The following is a 9,110-nucleotide window of genomic DNA, read 5'->3' on the forward strand; positions in this document are numbered from 1 at the left end:
AAGTCGTATATGGGTATTCATTATCTAAAACTTAACGTGCAGCATTAATTAGTTTATTTTGTACTAACAAATAAGTTATAAAATTGCTTTTATCGAGATTCATACCCTTAACTTTATGCATTGATCTTAATGGAAAAATACATTTCTTTTTCTTTGACAAAGGTGACCAACTTTATCAATGAATCATACTCATGAAAAAACAGAAGAAGAGACCTCCACCCAACTTTGTTAGAAAAGTTGCAAATAAATTAACGCATGCTATGAGGAAGAATCATGATGTAGGTCTAAACAATCTATTTTCCTTGCTTTACCTAATCAAAACTTTGGTGGAAGCTGTTCTTGTTGGTTTAGGAAAAGTTAAACAGGGATTTTGGACTTGATAGAAAAAGATTGATGGAGGATTTAATGATAGTTTTTTTTTCTTTAAGTACACGGTATTTAATTTAAAATTCGTTAATTCGAAATTCGATTATATGCGGAGTAGTGTCACTTAGGCGGAAAGAATGATTTTTACTATAAAATTCTTCATTCTCCACACGGTGGGTTGCTACTATGGTAAGCGTCCTCCGCTTCCAACCAAGAGGTTGTGAGTTCGAGTCACCCCAAGAGCAAGGTGGGAGTTCTTGGAGGGAAGGATGCCGAGTTTCTATTGGAAACAGCCTCTCTATCCCAGGATAGGAGTAAGGTCTGCGTACACACTACCCTCCCCATGCATTTATTCTCAAGGCTCAATCGTGACTAATTTTGATTAAAGACAAAGAAATCCTATTCAGAACATCCTATGATGATGATGATGGTCATAGTAGTTATTTTAGCTAATTAGATTATGGTATTTCCTTTTCTTTCGTGATTTCAAAATTTTGAACTTTTTTGTCTTGTAAGGAAAGTAGACTAACGGTACATTTATATACATGGTAATAAACCAGCCTAACCCTGACCTTTATATATTCCTCATTTCCAACTCTTTTCCAAGTATCTAAGTATTTCACTTCCCCATTCCCTCTCCCTAGCTATAAGTCTCCAAAGAGTAACGAGGAGAAAAGAAGAAATCTTGGTTATAACCGGAACTTTGGAAAAAGTATTGATGAAGGATAGCTAGACTGCTGTGACAAAGAAGTTTTGTGCCTGGCTCCCTGCATGCCACACGCTTTCACCAATCCGCGGGTTCTTTGATTGGCTGATCAGTGGGTGGCGTGCGAGGAGCCAAGCATACCACATTATATTCTTATATCCATCCTTCTCTCTTATTTCTCCTTCGGTAAAAACTAATGAACACCAGATGTAAACATCCGGTGCCTCTTCTCCCTATCTTTAATCTTTCATTTTCTTTGATTTTCTCTTATAGTCTAGAGATCGACTCAGAATTAAGAGTTAGTGATATTCTTCAAATTAATTAGTGTAATCTCATCATCATACATATACATTTGAGTTTTGTTTTTACATGTGTATATATAGTTAGAATCAAAAGAACTGGATTTAATTGAATCCACCACCAAATTAAAAGTCGCTCTAAAATTGCCTCGGCCATCACCATTGGTTCCACCTCACTCCGCTAATCCTTTTTGTTTTTATTTTTTGTTATGTGATTATGATGTGTTAATCTCATATGTTATCTAGACTTGCACACTTGCACTTTTAAATTCAGGTAATTATCATTCAGTAGGCAGGATTTTGCGGAAGCGGTGTCAGGCGGGTTTGGATCAAGGAGTATGATGGCTTTAGAGTTTTATTTCATGCTCCGAATTATCATTTCCTTCTGTTGCATGCATTGCTTTGTCTACAAATTATAGCCTCTCTCGTGTTGTATGATGTACTATAAACTTGCACGTGAGCACGGTATGTTTAATTTGACCTATCATTGTTTGTATTGCCAGTGATGAATTTTGCGCCACAGAATAAATCTGAGGAACTAAGAATGTTGCCCAACACCAACATCTCTTTTTGAAGCAATTACAGTAGCTCTTGCACCCGTTAATTCTTGTCTTCTAACATTTCGAGTTTAGAATTGATCTCCTCACCTTTTTTCTATTGAGTTTTCATCAGTTTATGCATACGTGAACATGTCAAAACAATGTATAGTTTTATTGTGTAATAATTTCTAATACTTGATTTTTTCATCTATGTTTTCCTGTGCGAAATCCACATATTGGATTAATTAACAACAGCATTATGAATGTAATTTAATAGGCTGAAATTGTAATATTGTCTACCGAGCAGTTTGACTTTCAAAATTCGATGCTCATTGTTTAAAGTTTTAAATTTGCTGATTTGAGAGTAAAATAAAGAGATTTTGTGATAGTGAATAGCTAGTTGAGTTTCTTTATTTTTTATAAAACGGTAATGCTGTTAAAGTTTATTCGGGAAATTCACTCACAAAATTCTCTTCATTTAGTTTTTAAATATCACGTCCTTGGCTCAACTCTCTTCCTCTCAGCTTTAGCATTTTCAGTTATATGATTTGTTTTGGATTTTTAAGTATGAAAACCATTTTTGTACGGAATGTAAATGCTATAAATTTTAATTTTGATCTCATTTGTGAACACGCAAAATAAACTACTCCTATATTTTATTACTCTAATTCTAACATTTCCTAAGAACAACTTGTACGATTAACATATTAGCAATATTGAGGTAAGGTCTTCGAGATGACAAAAATTTAAAAAGCTTAACTATGCACTTTATGTACAGAGAATAGGGGTGTACATAGGCTGGGTTAGATAGGATATTTCAATTACCAAATTAAATCAATGATATCGAATTTTTAAATCTATAAATCAAACCAATAAAGATAGGTTTTTCAATCTCAGTTTTTCGATTTTTTTCGAGTTTTCGGATTTTTTTTTGTAAGTCTTTAAAGCATAAAATATATAATTTGTACTCCAAATATTTCTTTAGTCCTAGTAGAAATATTCAATAATAAAGATAATAAAATCCATAAAGAGAATATTACTAACTAATAAGCATAATAAAAATTAACATAATCTAAAAGTATTATATAGGTCATGCTAAAATAAGTACAACTAATAAGTACTATTAATTATACAACTAAGCACTAAAGAAAAAGATAAATTAAGTTATGCATTTTTATTATAAACCAATATAAAACTAAAAAAATAAATATTCAACACTATTGTCATTTCTAGTGTTGAATTGAATTTCCTTTGTTAGCATTAGTACTGATATGAAGTTTATTTGAATTACTACATTTATGGGATATAAAATTTATTGGACCATTCAAGAATGTTAAATCCAAATTTGAAATAATATGTTTTAAAGATAAAACTGTGAAAAAGTTTAAGAAATATTTATATATTATATTACAATAAATATTTATATGTATAAAATATTTTTAAAATTGTATAAATGTAATGTCGGGTTGGTTTAGTTTCTGTTTGTCTTTTTTTAGTTAAAACTTTCCAAACCAATTATGATCCGCTTTCTTTTTCCAACACCAAACCAAATCAAACCAAATCATAATCGGATTTTTGTTGTCGGTTTGACTCAGATTATTGTTACGGTTTATCTATTTTTCTTTTGTACACCCGTAATTGAGAATTGTTAACGAATGAGTTAGTCAAGACTATTTCAGTTTGTGGTCAAATAATAAATAAAAAGGACCAGCATATAGCTTTTGGTTCCTTCATATCTAATAAAACTGAAGCTGGAAAAGTATTTTTTGGGATGTTTCTTGAAAGGGGAATATGATCTTTTCGGTCTTTAATTAATTTGTCGAATGGAATTGTATCTATTTTTCTAGTGACATGATCTTATAGTTGATAATCGTCTATTTCGAAGTTTCCCAAATTTTTTTCCAATAAGTGTCCCAGACTAGCATTTCAAAATTTTGAGTAAAAGACACCTTAAAGGATTTTAAAAAGTACAACCAATATTCAGATTTTGCCTATTATGTGTTTCAAGTTTTACTTTTAAGTTAGTGGTCCTTCAATAGATTTCTTGATAATTATACCCTAAAAAGTAAAGGATATTTCAAATATAATGCCAGCATATATCTAAAAAGGACCATATCTTATATAATAACCACCTGTAGCTAATTCTATGCTTTTTCAAGTACACCCTCCGGTACACTTTAATAACTCGTTTGGCCAAGCTGCAAAAATCAGCTTATTTTGATAAGTTGTTTTTTCTCAAAAGTATTTTGGTGAGAAGCAATTTGTGTTTGGCTAATTAATTTGAAAAGCGCTTCTAAGCAACAATTAGTGTTTGGCCAAGTTTTAAAAAACTGCTTCTAAGTGTATTTTTCTCAAAAGTGTTTTTCAAAAAAATATTTTTGGAGAGAAGTTACTTTTTTCTGATTCTCCAAAATTGCTTCTGCTTCTCCTAAAAAATACTTTTTTCCTTTCAAAAGCTGACCAAATACCTTAATTTTAGAAAAAAGCATTTTTGACAAAAAGAAAAACATTTTTGCCTCAAAAGAAGCTTGGCCAAACAGGCTTTAATCTCTATATACTTTATATCAAGCAGAACTTGGTTCCAAAATATAAATAGTGGCTATTATAGCATATATTGCCAAGCTGCAAAAATCTGCTTATTTTGAGAAGTGTTTTTCTTCAAAAGTTCTTTTGGTGAGACGCAGTTTGTGTTTGGCTAATTTATTTTAAAATCACTTATGAGTAGCAATTAGTGGGCCAAACTTTTAAAAACTGATTTTAAGTGTATTTTTCTCAAAAAATGCTTTCAAAAAAGTGCTTTTTAGAGAGAAACTATTTTTTTATGCTTCTCCAAAACTGCTTCTACTTCTCCTCAAAAGAACCTTTTTTCGTCTAAAAAGCTTTGGCCAAACACTTCAACTTTGAAAAAAAAAAGTGCTTTTGGCTTGGAGAAGCCAACTGATGCCTAGACTTGAAGGGCCGCACGGGTGGGGCCCACCTCAAGGTCCGGGAGCCCAACTGATGCCTACACCTGGAGTACCGTTTGGAATGGGTCTCCCTCAAGATCCAGCAGGACCTGCTGGTTTCACTAGTAGTGTAACACCCCGGAAAATTTCGAATTACTTAAGTGTAAAGACCGGTAAAATTTGAAAAGAAAATAATGTTTCATGGTGTCGGACTAGGCTTACGTGTTTGAGGATCGTAGAAATTCTTTGCGGCGAGCTAGCTCGCCGCGGCTCAGACTTTTTGGGTTGAACAATGCACCGGAAAGTAAAGGAAAATTTTTGGCGGAAAAGTGCATTCCTGCGGTCCATTATGCGATCGCAGAACCACTCTTCGGACCGCATAATGGCCGCAGAGTGAGGCAGTTAATTGGGTCAGTTGGAAGCAACTATGCGATCGACTATACGACCGTATAACAGTTATGCGGACCGTATATTGACCGCATACACACACAGTTCTTTTGGCTATTTTGTAATCAATTATGCGACCGATATGCGGTCCGCATATCGGTTATACGATCGCATACCGTTTTCCGAAGCTCCTTTTTTGGGTTTTTAAAACCCGACCCTACTTCGTTAAATACACTATTTGGGTCATTTTTAAACTATAATCTGACATTTTAGAGTGAGAGAGAGTGCCCTAGAGTGAGAAGGTGATTCTTCAATAATTGTTCTTCAGCTCTTGCTCAAGATTTGAAAGATTAAGAAGGGAAGCTCACTAGGTCTTCATCCTAAAGGTAAGATTCTATACCCAAAAACCTAGTTCCGAAATCATCTGAAAATGGGTAATTAGCAAGATAATTTTTGGGCATGAGAGTTGTTTATCTTACATGCATGTGTTATCAAAAGGTGTAGGAAGATTGTTGAGCTAAGAATGGTAAAGATTGAGTTGTGGGATGATGGAATCCTCCATAAAAAGGGCCTTGAAACCTTAATGCACACCTAGTGTTTGATAAAATGCTCAAATGAGCTAGAACCATAACCATCTTCCTAATTGTAGTTCAATTTGTTATATTTCTAAAATAGAATGAAATTGCTAAGAATTCCGGAACATTTTAGAGTTTAAGGAAGCTCAATTGAGGTATGTTGGCTAAACTCTTCTTTAAGAATTGGAATTCCCATTATCCTTGTAAGTTCCAAGATGTTGATTATCAATCGAGTATTTCGATATATTTTGTGATGAAGATATATGTGCAATTCATGTTTCAAATGCTCTTATCATATTGCATTATAAATTGAGGATGTGACCCAAACTATGGATTACGTATACACATGTTATAATTTCAAGTCGTGATTTATGTGAAAGTTATTATGCCAAGCTGTGTAGAGATTGTGATTGTGATACACCTCCACCCGTATATATTGGGGTGAGGCGGCATGACCACTTTGTGTGGAGATTATGGTATAGAGATTGTGATTGTGATACACCTTCACCCGCATATATATTGGGGTGAGATGGCATAACCGCTTTGTGTAGGAATTATAATATTGTGGGACTGCACCTCCACCCACTTATATTGGGGTGAGGCGGTACGACCGCTTTGTGTATAGTTTTGGTATTCTTGTGGTACCACCACCCACATACATTGGGGTGAGGCGCCATAACCGCTTTGTGTTGGAATTGGTATCGTTGATGCATTTCCACCAGTATACATTGGGGTGAGGCGGCATAGCCGCTTGGCGTAGGTTCTTGATATTGTGGTTATATTGGCGTAGGTTCTTGATACTGTGGTTATACATCCACCCGCATACATTGGGGTGAGGTGGCAGGGCCACTTGATTAGAGTTGTGGTATTGTACGTACACCTCCACCCGCATACATCGGGTGAGGCAGCAGGGCCACTTTGTGTGAAAATGGTTATAGGGGATCTCATCTTAAATCTTATAAATGTTATTGATAACTTTTAATAAGCTTGCTATGGTTTAAACGGTTATCTATATTATTCTATTGCCGTACTGGTTCATCATATTCATCTTGTATTTCGGCATTCTATTGAGAGGGTGTTTAGTTATATATACTAGTACTATTCGACAGTACTAACGTCCCTTTTGTCGGGGGCGCTGCATCTTTAAATGGATGCAGGTGGTTCCACAGCAGGAGATATTGATCAGTGATAGCAGTATACCTTCTTCTCAGCTAACTTGGTGAGCCCCACTTCATCCTAGGGTCATGTATCTTTTGTTCTTTGTGTATTTTGTTTGAGGTATAGCCGGGGCCTTGTTGCCGGCATTATCATTGTACTCATCTTTATCTATAGAGGCTCCGTAGACATAGTGTGGGTTGTGTATTAGTGCTGGGAAATGACAAATTATGCTATATTGTAGTTGTATTACTTGTCCATTTGAGACTTTAAAAATAATGAAACTTATTGTAAGAAATTGGTAGTTTCAGACATGACCACTTTGTTGTTTAATTAAGGAAAACCTATATTCTATTTATTCATGAACGAGTTTGGGTAGAAGGTATCTAACAGGCTTGCTCGGTCGGGTTCACTCGGTTGAGCGCCGGTTGCGCTCCTCGGTTTTGGGGCGTGACAAACTTGGTATCAGAGCCTAAGGTTTTAAAGTGTCCTAGGGTATCTAGGAGTCGTGTCTAGTAGAGTCCTTATTATCGGTGTATTATCGACCACATCTATAATTAGGATGCTACATGGGCATTTAGGAATAATACCCTTCTTTCATGTTCTTGATCGTGCGATAAAGCTGGTTGTAAGATTGTTCCTCCTTTAACTCCTGCGTTGCTCTAATTTTCAGTACATGACATCTAAGAAGAAGGCAAGAACTGGCCAAAGATCCAATGTCACCCCAGGAGTGACAATTGACCCTATAATTGATGATGCGGGTGAGAACCCGAGGAGTGAGAATATTCCTCCAGTTACTACACTACCTGACTCTACTACAACTGATCAGACCGCACCTTTCCCTACATCTACAGAAGGTGCAACGGTTTCTCCAACAGATATTCCAGTTCCACTTCCGGCTCCAACTTCCGATTCTGGTGTGCCTGATGTTGATATTAGGGGAGCCATACAAATGTTGACACAGATAGTGGCTTCTCAGGCCCAGCAATCGAGTGTTGGGCCTACTTCTTCCAGTCATCCAGGGGAATCTGCTAGTTCTAGGGTGAACAAGTTTCTTCAGTTAGATCCTCCAGTGTTTACGGGTACTGATCCCGAGGAGGACCCCCAGGACTTCATTGATGATATGCACAAAACTATCTAGGTTATGCATGCTACAGAGACGGAGGGAGTAGAGTTGGCCTCTTACCGCCTGAAAGGGGTGGCCTATTCTTGGTTTGAGTTGTGGGAAGAATACCGTGAGGAGGGAAGCCCTCCGGCAAGGTGGGGTGAGTTCACATATGCCTTTATGGATCATTTCTTGCCTGCCAAAACTAAGGCAGCTCGTGCCGCTGAGTTTGGAAGCCTGAAGCAGGGTAGTATGTGTCACGACCCCGAATTACCTCCGTAGGATATCGTGATGGCACCTAGTTTCTAAGACTAGGTAAGCCTATCAATGCGCAATAATAATAAATATATGAAATAAATAAACTACAATTCAAACAATTCCAACTCCCAAAACCCGATAGAAATAAGTCACAAGCTTCTAAGAATTTATTCTCAATATCTATTTATATCAAGGTCTAAAGAAAAATAAGGAAGCAACATAAAAATGATAGAAGGGGACTCCGGAGTCTGCGAAAGTGGACATATATACCTCGAAATCTCCGTGCGCAGGTAACTCACTGACGTCTAGGCTGGTAAGATGTACCTGAATCTGCACAAAAAGATGTGCAGAAGCGTAGTATGAGTACACCACAGCGGTACCCAGTAAGTGCCAAGCCTAACCTCGGTAGAGTAGTGACGAGGTCAGGTGAGGCCCTACTGGAATATAATAATGGCATGGTAAAATGTTTAACAATATAGTAAAATAAAATGACATTGGAAATGAATCAAGTAGTGTGTCACCATTTAATTAAGCAAAATAATGGCAAATAATATCTCGTGGAAACAAAACAGAATTTCAAATAATATCTCGTGGAAACAAAATAGAATTTCAAATAATATCTCGTGGAAACAAAACCGAATTTCCTTTCAACTTTAAGAAAATCACAACAAATAATCAAGGCAATTGCGGCCATAAATCAATATCAATAAGGGCACTCTCGAGGTACCGCCTCGTAGTCCCAAATCATAAACAAATTCACAATATCTCATTTCCT

This window comes from Nicotiana tabacum, chromosome 17 (assembly GCF_000715075.1).
Source record: "Nicotiana tabacum cultivar K326 chromosome 17, ASM71507v2, whole genome shotgun sequence".
NCBI classification, from domain to species: Eukaryota; Viridiplantae; Streptophyta; class Magnoliopsida; order Solanales; family Solanaceae; genus Nicotiana; species Nicotiana tabacum.